Source organism: Ambystoma mexicanum, chromosome 6p (assembly GCF_040938575.1).
Source record: "Ambystoma mexicanum isolate Mex_15411 chromosome 6p, UKY_AmexF1_1, whole genome shotgun sequence".
Taxonomy (NCBI): Eukaryota; Metazoa; Chordata; class Amphibia; order Caudata; family Ambystomatidae; genus Ambystoma; species Ambystoma mexicanum.
Genome location: NC_090935.1, coordinates 1515135007 through 1515149216, shown reverse-complemented (window position 1 = coordinate 1515149216; position 14210 = coordinate 1515135007). Strand labels below are relative to the sequence as shown.

General features: G+C 45.8%; 1 long non-coding RNA gene across 3 annotated transcripts in view; it reads left to right on the top strand.

Annotated features, from left to right (window-relative positions):
- The window catches only part of LOC138510592 (uncharacterized), a 357934-nt gene that overhangs the window by 30711 nt on the left and 313013 nt on the right, over positions 1 to 14210 (top strand). The gene's annotated exons all lie outside the window — the stretch shown is intronic.

Here is a 14210-nt window from a genome sequence, read left to right as displayed (position 1 = left end):
ATCCACAATGGAAGGGAACGCCCTAAAATGTTATCCCCAGTCCAAAATCAGAAAAAACCATGAGTCCCGTGAAACCAGACAAGGAAGAGCCCACTCAAAGCCTCACCGACATTCAGAAAAAGGGCAAGCAGTTATTTTTCCCCATTTAGTTAAATGAGGGGGAGGAGCCGATGCTCGCCAGAGTAAACCTGAATAATCATCAGCAAAGAATTATTCAGGAAACTCCCAAAAGATCAGACCATTCCCACATTTAAATTGATTGACAAATTGGAAGTAGGTCTGGAAACCCAAACATCCCCAGCAGGTGTATGCTAAAAATGTGCATTGGCAACAAAAACATAGATTTGGTGGGTCGGGAGACATGTCCCTTCTGCCTTTTATTTGGGAAGTGACATTCTCAACCGATTCGCAATCAAATTGGATCTTAATTAATCGTACAGCCTGGTCCCAACTGGGGGGTTACATTGACAACATTGAAAAAGCATTCCGGTTAGCTCAATTGCTGCCTTATGTGGTTGAAGTTCAAGTGCAAGAAGAGGTTACCATCCCAGGACAGCTGCAAAAATGTGCTCTTCCCCTCAAAATTAAGCGAGGACAGAACCTCAAACATCAGGACGCCAATATAAATCTAAATTCCCATCTCCAACAACAAGGTTTGGATTTAAATCCGACACCCCTAGTAGACTTGGAACATGACACCATCACTTTGGGCGCAGACACCTTTATTGGCATAGTGGTTGATGCCCAACATTATTCTATTGATTTAGGTAATAAATCATGGGACCAATCCCAAATGAATGTTTCAAAATCAGCTACGGTATTCATCAAGAAAAGATTTTGACTAGGCATGGGGGAATTCCCTGGTGTATTCTTCCTGCCTGTATGGTGTGGAAGGAATGACCTGTGACATTTGGAGGCAGGCGGTAGTGTTCAGAGTCAAAGACCACTACCTCAAATTCCCTGCCTAGGTAAACACCATCAAAATAGATCTCTCCACCCAACTGGAGGATACTGCTGAAATTGCCAAGCCTGAGGTCTTCCCTGGTTTCAAGCAGATGGTTGAGGAAAGGATCAATCCTGCTGATGCCTGTGAGACCGAGGAAAAAAGACAAAATCTAAAACAGGTGTTCCTGGAATTGCAAGATGTCTTTTCAGTGGACTCATACGACTGTGGATGCACATCCATTCATTCAACCACCATTCGCATGGACTCCAACATGGCTCCAGTATTTGTGAAACAATACTGGTTACCTCTCTTGTCCGTGGAGTCACTCACAGAGATTATTAAGAAATCAGAATCCTGTGGGATAATTTTTCCAATCCACAGTACCTTCAACAACCCGGTACTAGGGATACTCAAACCAAACGGCCAATGGAGACTGTGCAGACCTGAGGGAGTTGAACAAACTGGTCCATATGTCAAGATGGCCCCTTCCCTACATCAATCAGGGACTGGCCTAGATCCAAGGGTCAAAGATGTAGACCGCCATTGACCTGACCAACGGTTACTGGACAGTACCCTTGAGTAGGGAAGACCAGTACAAGCTTGCCTTTACCTTTGTGGGCAACAGTACACATGGACCCAAACCCCCTTTGGATACATAAACTCTGGCAAAGTGTTCAACATCATCCTACATAAAGCTATGCCAGATTTAGGGCGAAAGGGGAAACCTGGCCTATGTGGATGATGTTTTGCACAAGAGCTCAACTGTGGAGGAACAAATAGGAAAAATCTGCTATGTTCTAACACAGTTGCAGAAAGCCGGAGCAAAACTGTCCTTTCAGAAGGCACAGTGGTGTAAGACCAGAGTGAACTTCTTAGGGAACGAGATCACCCCTGGGGGTCTTAATTCCCAGGCGAAGAAGGTAGAAGCCTTATTGAAATTAAAAGTCCCTACCACTGTATGAGAATTAAGAAGCCTTGTTGGACTTACTAATTATAATCGAAAGTTCATTGAAGACTACACAGAGGTCACTTAATCCTTGGTTCATTTATTAAAGGCCGGAGTCAAGTGGGAGTGAGGTCCAGAACAATTCGAGGCAGTTAAACAACTGAAAAGAAGCCTTTCCCAGGCTCCTTGTTTGGCTTACTCCATAAAGAACAAGGAGTTCTTCTTAGAGACAGGGTTCTCAGATACTTGCCTAACAAGAGTATTGTACCAAAAGCATGACAAGGTCAACAAAGTCATCTCATACACGAGCAACCCTTTGTCCACTGTGGAGCAAACATTCAATGACTGTGAAAAGGCACTCCTTGCAATAGTGTGGGTGCTGAGAAATTACCGCACATTCATATAGGGGGAGCACATCATTGTCGAGACTCTCACCAACCCTTGTAATAGCTACAAAGCGACAGAATCCAGGCGGGGGATGTTAGTAATTCCAGAATTACTTCCTTGATTCTGTCCATGCTAGGCTTTTCTGTGCAGATCAGATATGGCCAAAACAAGAAGAGTCCCCTAGCGCAAGTCCCCGAGAATGAAAGTCTAATTACCAAAAACAACATACTTAAATTCCCCATACAAGGTCTGCGAAGAATACACATGTCGCAGGATACCCACCGTTTATGTGGATGGGTTCTCCTACCATGCTGATAGCAACAGGGAAAAAGAACTGGTGGCTGGCATCAGGAATGCCTGGGTGAATGACACCCCAGAAACTTCTGCTGGTTACAAAATACGACCCCGAAGTAGTCATGTTGCAGAGTTGATGGCCGTTTATCATGCCATCCTCATTGCACTGCACCACCAACTCAATAAACGGGTCATACTCATTGACTCTGATTATGTCAGTAATAGGTATGAAGAGCACCTGATTAACTGGAAGAGTCGAGGCATGCTTTGCGCCAGCAACAAACCCCTAAAGCATGCAGTTAATAAACTATCTGGTGACCTCCAACGAGATTACCATCTATTGGAAGAACATAAGAGGTCTTTCCAAAATAGAGGGGCCAGATGAGGCTGGAATGACCTGGCTGGCCAGCTGGCTAAACCCAGAGCTCTGCAGGGGGAGTTCATAGAAACAGAATCCCTGCTGGGTGAAATCCAAGTTTCCTCTGTCACCAGGTCACAAACTCGTGCTTACAGCGAACTCTCGATAGCCCAGTGGAGTAAAGATAGCCCAGATGCAGATTTGATCACTGCACAGAAACAGGAACCGATCCTTGGGAAATTGTATCGACATATTGAAGACCCTGTAAGCGTTCCTCTAACAGAGTCGGATTATACCGGTAAAGAGGATCTCTGGGTGTTCATTAAGTATTACAAGATGTTCCAGATCCAAGATGGTTTGTTGGTAAGGAGAGTCCTATCTGGCTGTAACCAGTGGGTGGTACCGTCCTCATTGCAAAGCATGATGTTGAACCACACACATGACGTGGCCTCTGCCGGTCATGGGGGGTTACATACAATATTGGAAATCTTGCACCAGGTTGCCTACTGGCCACACATGGGCCAGGAACTCGACATTTACCTAAAGGGGTGTCTTGCGTGTGCTCGATTTCAACCCAGTACACTCACACACAGAGCTTCCCTACAAAAAAGGGGAATGACACTGCCTTGGTCAGATGTGCAAGTTGATTTCATCAGGCCAGTGATTCGCTCATCTAGAGGAAACAAGTACATGTTGATGGTGACATGCTTGTTCACAAAGTGGGTAGAATGTCTTCCAGCCCCGAATTGTGAGGCGGAGACAGCTGCTAAACTAATGATGAACCACATCCTCTCTCGTTTTGGCCTCACGCAAAGGATTGAGTCGGACCGAGGAAGTCATTTTACCAGTGAGGAGATGGCAAATATATGGGAGATTCTAGGGGTAAAAAAAAACCTCCAGATTGCCTACTGCCTGGCCTCCAGCCGGGGGTAGAGAGATACAATAAAACGATTGTGAGTATCTAAAAGAAGCTTGTGGCAGACTCTGGACCCAGTTGGGGTCTGATTGCCGCTTTTCCTGATGGCTATTAGGTTTGCAACCTCTTCTGCAACAAAGATGTCCCCATTTGAGCACATGACCGGATGAAAAATGGTGTTAACATAGCATCTGTTCTATAGGACTCAGGAGAAGACACTGATAAATGCGTCCACTACTCATGAGGACATTGCAAATTTAAGGAAGCACCTCCAGCATGCTTTTGCTTATGCTAAGCGAAATTTAGAAAAGTCAGTTGAAGAAAGGAAGACCTATTATGATCTAAAAACCACCAAGAACGAGTATGGCGTAGGTGACAAGGTTTACCTGTACAAAGTTCAAAGCAATCAGGCCAAGGAGTGGAAATGTATCCCATTTTGGCGTGTTGCCTTTGAAATTGTATATAAAATAATACCTGTTGCTTACAAGATGTGCATCCCAAAAGGTGGACAGAAAAAGATTGGTCCAAATCAATCAGTTGAAAAGCTCTCATCCCAGACATGCTTTACGATTGTTTGAAGACCCAAATGAAAGTCTAGCACAGGAACCATCTGAAGAATGCAAAGGAAGGATGATAAATCGTATGGAAACTAAGAAGAATATATATATATATATCCAGTAACAAGGAGGAAAAAGTGAACCACACTCCCCGCGGGGCGCAAGGATCCCCAAAATCAATGAAAAAAGGGGGCAACTGACATCATGTTAGATACGAGTATTTTATTGGTATAAAAAAGCAAAAACAAAGGGCACAGGATAGCAACAAACAGACAGGGGTAGGACGCCGTCGGGCAAGACCTACAAACAACACGTTTTACGCTACACTGAGCGCTTGGTCACGTGTATATATACATATATATATATATATATATATATATCAGGCGGTAATTTACTTGGTGTTGTACAAATGAAGAAAATAAATAAAATGGGTTTTGTGAAATGGGAAAATGTCATGTTATAATTGTACGATGTTGTAAATTCTATGTAAATCTTCTCGGGAAATATGTTTGTAAAAAGTACTGAAACTCTTTTATTTCTTTTATTAGAGAACTTACCTCCTTAACTTCCAGCATGGAGGTGAGAGTGGGGTCCGGTGAGAACCCCAGGGACCTGGAAAAGAATTAAGAATGTGGGTACCGTATCACACCCTCCAACCCAAAGATGGAAGGGGAGGCTGGAGTGCCCCCTCCCTAATGAAGAACAAAAATGGGTGCCATGCCATACCCCCAACCCAGAGATGGAATGGGAGAATGGAGTGCCCACTCCCTAATGAAGTAAATTACACCTAATGATACCCCACTCTGCCCTGCTCTTCCCCAACAGAGAGTCATGGAACACTACGCAGTGAATTTTGTTGAAATTCAAAATTAACAAAGCTCACTTCCCAGTGTGTGCTGAAAACTATAGCCTATTATTTAATTGGGTAATCCTTTTTGTCCTGCTGACCCAAACTTCTTTAAGAAGAGGGATGTCTTTGTTCTTAAATCAGTCCAACCTTTTTATCCAGCTTCCCCAACACAGGCTTGTCAGCGGAGAGGGGTCTGAAATCCCAAATTCCCCAAATCATTCCAATTTTTCTGTCCTGCTTCCCCAACACAGACAAAAGTAGGGGGTGGGGGAGAGTCTGAAAAACAAACCGCTAAATCACAACTAAAACCAAAAGTGTGGGCGAAATCATAATTGCCATATGTATTTGTACCAATCTTGAAATCCTACTGTTAGCCTTTTAAGCCTGCAGAAAAATCAAAATCACACAACACTACTTTTATAATTATTTTGGTTATTGATCAGTTTAATTATTTCTTGAAGTGAAATTTGTAGAAAGTGAAGAATTGTGATTGTGTTCTTTTCAACTCACTTTTGTGATTTATTTATGCTAAGAGAAGTAGACTGTGTTGTGCCACGGATAAAGTGGTGTTTGACATTTTCATGTGAATTTCTATTACTTTTAATTTAAATACATACCAATATATTTCCCTTACACCGGCCTGGTTCTTGGATCATTGTTATCTCAGCGGGAGCGATCCAAGGGACATAATATGCACCTGAAGTAGGGCTAAAAGAGAAAATCTGTTAAATAGTGTGTTGCATACCACCTTGAGGGGAGAGGGAAGGACGCCCCGTGTTGAGGGTGGCTCCTCAATAAACCATTACAGGGTCCACCTAAGGAAATGTGCATGAGTTTTGTTTAAATATGCCATTTTACACAATGTGTGTGTGACAAAATGCCATCTGGTAAGGGTAGAATAGACTGAGATTTTTGATTATTATTTCATATAAAATGATCTGGATAATCCTGTTACTGAAAGTGAGGTCTGCACATGAGATGCCGCCCCTTCAAAATGTTTGCACCCAATATTATAAAATTATAAAAGTAGACTCTGGGCCTTGCTATAATCAATCTACTGATATGGCAGCACCTCTGCTGTGGCAAAAGCTGTATCAATGGACACCTGTGTGTGGAGGATACTGGAGCACCAAGGCACTGCAGGTAGAGGTAGACATTTTAACTTCTGTCCCTCTGATCTAAATTACAATGATTGTCTGTCGTATGGAGTCTGGTTGCAAGTAAATCTCTAAATATAAGCCATTCCAGAGTTGTGGCAGGCCAACCGATAAGATCACACAATTATGAAGGCATATCAATTCTATATGACATCATTGTCAGCTCTGTGACAGGACTGGTGTGTATTGGCATCTAGGTTGAGTACCTCCAGAGCTCCCTTGTGAATTAATAGCCAGGATGCTGCTTCCTTTGAATCTCCTGGAGTAAGGGATATGCTTTCCCCCAAGACATAGAAACATACCCCAGAAGGTTTCCTAGGAACAGTGCTTCAGAGGCAGCACTGACTTAAGAAAGCCAGCCTCATACAGTAAGGTGCATGGTAGAGTAGCCAGAGAGGGAAGGTAGGCCTAGACCACCATCTTGCTTTGTGTTATGGTTTTCTTCTCTTTCCTGTCCTCTCCATTTTCTGAAATCAAAGAATTCTGGGTGTGATATCATAGTGCAAAGGGCACTTGTTACAGCAACGGGATTGCTCCCCTTATAGGAGGCTTGCTTTGGACCAATTTCCTGGGGCATTTGCCTACAAAAGGAGAGGGGCACCCCGTCAATCTTTGATTCATCCTTGGACATCAGGAAGAAGATGAAATCACTTTTACACCTCTGTTGGGAATGCAGTCCATTCCAGTTTCCTCTGCCATAGTGGTAAAGACAGAAGGCATCCAAGAGGAGTACTCTGCCCTCTACCATCTCATGGGAACAGTGGGGTCAACTGGTTTTGCACTAATGCCTGAACTGCTGGCTGCTCTGGAATCAGGACCCTGTCACTGGAGGTAAAGGAACCCTGCAGGTGCAAGACAAGTGCCCCAGAGTGGGACACAGCACTTGCAGTTCTGCTTTTGGTACTCCATAATCTTCAAGCTGCTTACTTGTTCATTTGAGCCACCTCAGTGCTGTCTTGCACTACTGCCTCGACTTGAGTGCTGGATCAATACTGTGGAAACATCAACTCATCACACTTCCAGCATCACAGTGATCCAACAGACCCTCGGCTCCACCCGACTTGACCACCAACTCTAACTGCTGAAAGCTATTGTGTCACTCACAAACTCGACCCAGTGGAAGCATCAGTTCACCCCAACTCACCTACCAACTCAAGCTTGTTTGAACCCATCAAACCACATCACCTTGATCACTTACTCACTCCACACAGAGCCCCATCTCAACATTGACTCATGCTGAATTTCCGCTCAATCAACATGATTCAACCGGCTTGGCTCCTGGAAAGCCCCCTTCACTGCCCTTTTCTCATAAAACACATTTTTTAGCATTGTCAAATTGTGCCAAATGAGCACCTAAACACCCCTACTCAATCACCTGAGGGCTGTTCTGCAACAGCTTGCATTTCTGTGTTTATTTGCAGGGGTGGATTTTTGATTGCGTTTTTAGTTATTTGACACACTCAGGGATGCTCTGACAACCACATCCAACCAACATCCAGCACCCACCATGCTAGGTGATTTCAACATATGGTTTGACTCCCCTTCAACCCCATGACCCACTCTTTCACATACAACCTAGAAGCCTTCAACCTGATGCATTACATTTCTCTGCCCACCCACACTGGAGGCCACACCTTTGATGTGGTCTTCAGCACCACAAACATAATATCCACACTGTCTCTGCACCCCCTAACATGGACAGATCATTCAGCAATCTTCTTCTCCATACCATTTTAAACCTTGGCCCCAGCCCAAGGCCACGACCGACCACCACCAACATCAGACCTCTCAACCCACTCTGGAACAAAGTCGTTATCAGCCCCCAGACCTAGCTAACACTCCCTCAACTCACTCCCAGCAGTCTCCCTCAAGGAAGGCCCACCACCTCATCAAACACTTCAATCACTGGTTCTCCAGCACCCTCATACCCTTTACCCCACCCATACAGGCCCCACAACCAGAAGGTACACCGCCAAATACAGATTGCTAAAAACCCTAAGGCACCATCTAAAATTGACTGGGAGAACCAACCCAAGGGCTCAAAACAAAACCGCACTAGCAAGACTAACAAGGGCCTACAGATCAGAAATCATAAAAAACAAAAAAGCATTATATGGGAACAGAATCTTGATCTCTCGCAACCCAATCAAGGAACTGCATAGAATTATCTCTGAATTCAATTCTCCAGGTTGCTCTACCGCCCTACACCCAACTCCCTATGCGATGCCTTATCAGAACATTTCCACAACATCGCTATGGGCAGACATTCTGCGACCATCTCTAAAATAGAAATAAGGCCCCTGCCCATTGCCCATCCGAACTCCCTTCCGATCCAAACCTTCACCTCTTTCTGTTCAATCTCACACCAGGAGTTCCTCTTGGTTCCCCTGAAGACTCTTGCCCACCCAGCCTCCTCAAACACATTCTAACCTCAAGCTGTGCAGGCAGTATTGCATGCTCAATCCTTAACCACTCCCTAACATCAGGTATTTTCCTGGAAGCCTTAAAAACCTCCTTCATCAAACCCCTCCTCAAAAAATGTACACTCGACCACAGCTTCCCCAGAACTACTGGCCCATTTCCAACACCCACTTCATGGCCAAACCCATGGACCACACAGCATACAAGCAACTCAGACATTTCACTAAAGTTAACAACCTCCTTGACCCCTCCAAGGAACAGAGTCCTCCCTAGTGCCATTTGAGATGACCTTAAAAGAACAGCAGATGCTGAAGGATGTGCTGTACTCATTCTGCTTGACCTCTCTGCCACCTTCCATACCATTGACCACATGATTCTCCTAGACAGGCTACACTCTTTAGGAATCAAAGACACTGCCCTCACTTAGATCTCCTCTATCTCTAATCACTTGCAAATCATGCTCCTCCACCCTTCCACCTCTACATCCAGCTCTGTTCTGAAAGGGGTCCCACAGGCAGCATCCCTACCTTGCCTCCTCTTCAACATCTATCTGAACCCACTCCCCGCACTCATCTGCTCCCACAATCTCACCTGATACAACTATGTAGACAATTCCCAGATAATCCTTAAAATCCCCTAAATCACTGGGCTGCAACCACCTAGATCTGTCATCATGCCTCTTGGATATTGGCTACTGGATGATGGCCAACCACCTCATCCTCAACCATGGGAAAACAGAAATCCTAGTCTGCAGGACAACAGCACCGCTTACCCAACCTATGCACTGTCCTCACATTTTAGGCCCCCTAGCACCCACCACCCCCTGGCAACCTTCCCTCAGTGAAAAACCTTGGATGCATGCTGGACACGGATTCATCCCTCTCACAACACATCAACTCCATATCCAGAACCTGTTTCTTCCACCTACGCATCCTCAGGCGTATCTTCCCATACCTCACCTATCCTCACTGTTTCTCTGTCATCATCTCCATCATCCTCTTCCGCTTAGACTATGCAAACTTCCTTTATCCAGGCACAGCAGTGTTCCAGCTAAGGAAATTGCAAAGAGTCCACAACGCTGTGGCCCGCCTGCTCATTGGCCTCTCTCCCAGAGAACACATCAGCCCTACACTAAGAGTCCTCCAATGGCTCCCTATTGGTAGGCGAACTACCTTTAAAGTCATGTGCAACACTCACTGTGCCATTCACAACACCGGACCGGAATTCCTCCAAGAAAGACTCACTCACTACACCCCCCACTAGGCCACTTAGATTCAGCACAGCATCTTTCCTAGAGGTCCCAATACAGCAGCACCACACTGGGTGGATCCTCCTTCTCTGTCCAAGCTCTGATCATCTAGAACTCTCTGCCCCTCCACATCTGCTACAATGAAAATCCCATGGCATTCAGAAAGGCCCTCAAAATCTGTTTTTTTCCTACTACCCTTGAAATCTTCTTACACTCTATGCTGTGATATGCGTACAGAAGCACTGGCCCAAACCCAACAACGCACCTATCACCAACCCTCCACGGAAGCCGGCAGCGATCGCAGCGGCACATATGAGGAACTCAGCCTCCTCCCTGTCACCCCCAGATGATCGTTCATCACTCCCGGTCACTCCGGGCCCCTGAACAACTGCTCAGGCACACAATCTAGGAAGTCCTCAGCAGCCAAGACCAGCCAATCGCGTTGGGCCTAGGAAAGCAACATCGAAGAACTCCATCCGAGCTAAGGTATGTATAACTTGCACCATGTCTGTGGAGACAGTCCGCAGGTACGGCCACCCACCCACACACTATAGAATGCAGCTATGGCTATGCAAATTCAGTCTAGCAGTTCTCATAGGCATCCACACCGAATCCCCTGACGTGCCTCACCAACTCTACCATTAGTATACAGCAACAAACTATGAACGTCTTTGATCTAGCTTGGCACACATCGAGTCTCCGGCACTAGCACTCTATCCTAAACCACCAACAGCACCGGCCCACGTGCCTGACCTCTGGGCTGCTTACTGGAGCCAGCCCTCCTAAGTCCTAACCTGGCAGAAGGCAAATACACATCTTAAAGTTAACTCTTAGAATCTCTCATACATGGACTTTGGTCCCCGAGGGCGTTCCAAATGCAAAGGGCATTGAGGCCATACACATGGGGAAAGGACACGATATAAATGATGAATAAAATACAATACAATTTGAATCTTTATTTTTTAATTTAAAGTACATACATTCATACAACCTTGATTGGTCATTCTTTTATTTTGGACTCTTGTTTGTACTATTGTTGTTTTGGGTTACTTCTGCTTTCACCTCGCACTCCTCCTGAAGAGAAAGCCTGCCCTCATCCCACATTAACAAAAAAGGCAATGAAGGTTTACCTCTTGGGCTGTGCCCCTTTCATCTTAATGATTTGGATCACTGTGGGGATTGTAGTGATGTGGGGCTGAGTAGCTGGTTTACCCCACTACTCCTCCCAGTACTCTTGCAGATTAGTAGTCATTTTGTCCTAGAGTCCTGTAAGAGGGATAACACTGGAATATCTTTTCCCAAATAATGATTTAACTGGGTACCTTGGCCAACTGCGTGTATGTAAGTATGTACGTATATACATACCAGGTTTGTAGTGTGACACGTGCTCCTGCCAAATGCTAGGGATTTCTAGTAGGGGGTCCAAGTGGCTTGGTGCCTCCCAAGCTAGTGGATGATGGGCCCAAGGGCATTATGGTGAGGAAAATCCCCCTCCCTAAGGCAGATGACAGTCTCTTGAGGCCATTTATGTATAATGTCAATTTAAGGGAGGGAGAACCTAAGCCTGGCGATCTGAAACAGGATGCCATCACAAATATAATCGACTCCCTGTTTCCAAACAGAACTACTTAACTTTTCATTGGTAAGCACACTCCATTTAAGAGAACTGAATTCTGCAAGTGTAAAAAGACATATAGAGAAAGAATGAAATCCCTTTGGTGCTGGAAGAGAACACCTGCTCAGGCACCAGGAGCATATTACATTGTCTTTGGGCACTCGAACAGCGAACATGCTTAAACATCAGCAGCCTGCCATACTTTTCCATAACAATCGCACAGTGCATCTGCTTCTGAAACAGAAGCCATGATCATGTCCCTGCAGTGCATGTCTAGGAAACACATAGCAGGAAAGTGATGCCAAACTGGAAAGTGCTTTTTCTTTTCTTACCATCTGTTGATTCTCCTACAGAGCACCAAGAGAGGCTCCTGGCTGCTTGCAGACAGGAGAACTGATCTGTAAAGACTGAAGCAGCAGCATCCTCACAATTAGTAAAACTAAAGGCCAAAATGGCAGATCAGCCATTCAAAGGTTTGGTCCAGCCCTCAAGTTCCAAATCCGACTCAGGTCAATCAATTAAATACAGACAAACACACCCCAACTCCCATTCCCACCCTCCTCCTCATCCCCCTTTTCCTTCATCTCCTTCTCATGTCTGCCCCCACAACCTACCCCCTCCCCCGTCCACCCCGTTCTCCCCAACACTCTCCCTATGTGTCCTAAACTCATCTATCCTACTGTGAAACCATCCAGTATCATTAACATTGCACTCTGGAACGCCAGATCCATCTGCAACAAGAACGCAGCGTCACTTGACATGTTCTTCCATCTCAACCTTAATTTCCTCTGCATCACGGAAACTTGGATCTCCCTTACCAATTCCACTGTCTCTGCTTCTCTGACCACCCCCTCTTCCTCCTTCTCTAATGTCTCTCGCCCCTCCTGTTGCGGTGGCGGCATTGGTCTCCTCTTCCACCCTAAATGTCTTTCCTACACCCCTACCCTATCTCTCCCAACCTTCCCTTCCTTCCTACTCCTCCTCACCTGTCACTTCTCTACCCAACTATCTCTCTGACCATGCTTACTCTTCTTCTCCCTTACTCCACCCCCTCCCTCTCTGACCACCCCCTCTCCATCCCCTCCCTCGTCGCGACCTCTGCAACTTCAGCCCTTCACTCTTCTTCAACTCCTGCTCTTCGTCCCTTCACCCTCTCTCTGACTTCTCCTCTCTCCCGGCCAACGACACCCTCTCCTCAATGTCCGCCGCTATCTCCACCAATCTTGATCATCTCCACCCACTTACTCCCTTGCACCCTTCTCGCAAACCTTACCAACCCTGGCTATCCTCTCACCTACTGTCCATGCGTGGTCTTCTCCGTCGCCTTGAACGACGCTGGATCAAATCCCCTTCTCTGACTAACCAATCAACCTATTTCTCATATCACTCCCTCTTCGACTCTTGCCTCAACTCAGCCAAACGATCCTACTACTCTAACCTTCTCCACTCACAAGCCTCCCACCCCCGTCGAATCTTCTCTCCCCTCTAACACCTGATCCCTCTGCCAACTCCACTCTCTCTCCCTCTGATTTTGCAATTTTTTCTCATCCAAAATTCAATCCCTGCAACAAAACATTCTCCCGTCCCCATCCTACACCCCTCTTCCCTCCTCCTCCTCCCCTACCTCTGCTTGCATGTCCAACTTCTCTCCTGTCACTCCATCTTGCGTCTCCCTTCTTCTGTCCAAATCTCACCCAACTGCTGCCCCCTCTGACCCCTTTCCCACCTCCATTATTCCTAAAATCTACCCCCTCTTCATTCCTTACCTTACTACTTTCTTCACCTACTTCTCCTACTCCACTTTTCCTTCGGCATTCAAACATGCCACTATCATTCCCATCCTGAAGAAACCTTCTGCTAACCCTCTTCTCACTTCCAACTTTCGTCCAATCTCGCTTCTCCCCTTTCTATCTAAACTCCTCGAGCTCCTAGCCTACTCTCAACTCTCATCTTTTGTAACCTCTCATTCTCTTCTTCCTCCCTCTTAATCTGGTTTCCGCCCTAACCACTCCGAGAATGCTCTTACTTCCGTACTCAATTCCCTCCTCACTGCTCGCCAGGGTAAGTAATCCTATATCCTCATCCTCCTTGATCTGTCTGCTGCCTTTGATACTGCTGATCACCCTTTACTCCTCAGTACTCTGTCCTCCTTTGGCTTCAAAGGCTCTGTCCACACCTGGCTGTCCTCTTACCTCTCCAATTGTTCCTATGTGGTCTCTTGGGGCGGCCGCACCCCTTCCAACATCCCCTTGGACCATGGTGTCCCCCAAAGCTCTGTACTTGGACCTTTTTTTTCTCTATTTACACCTCCCTTCTTGCTCCTGTCATCTCCTCCTTCTGCATTTCCCACCACTTATGTTCTGATGACACCCAACTCTTTCTCTCGTTCTCCTCCTTCACTCCTGATCTTCATCACTCCTTATCTTCCTACCTTACTGCTATTTAAAACTGGATGTCATCCCATTTTCTCTCTCTCACCACTGACAAAATGGAAGTCCTTTTCTTTCCTTCTAA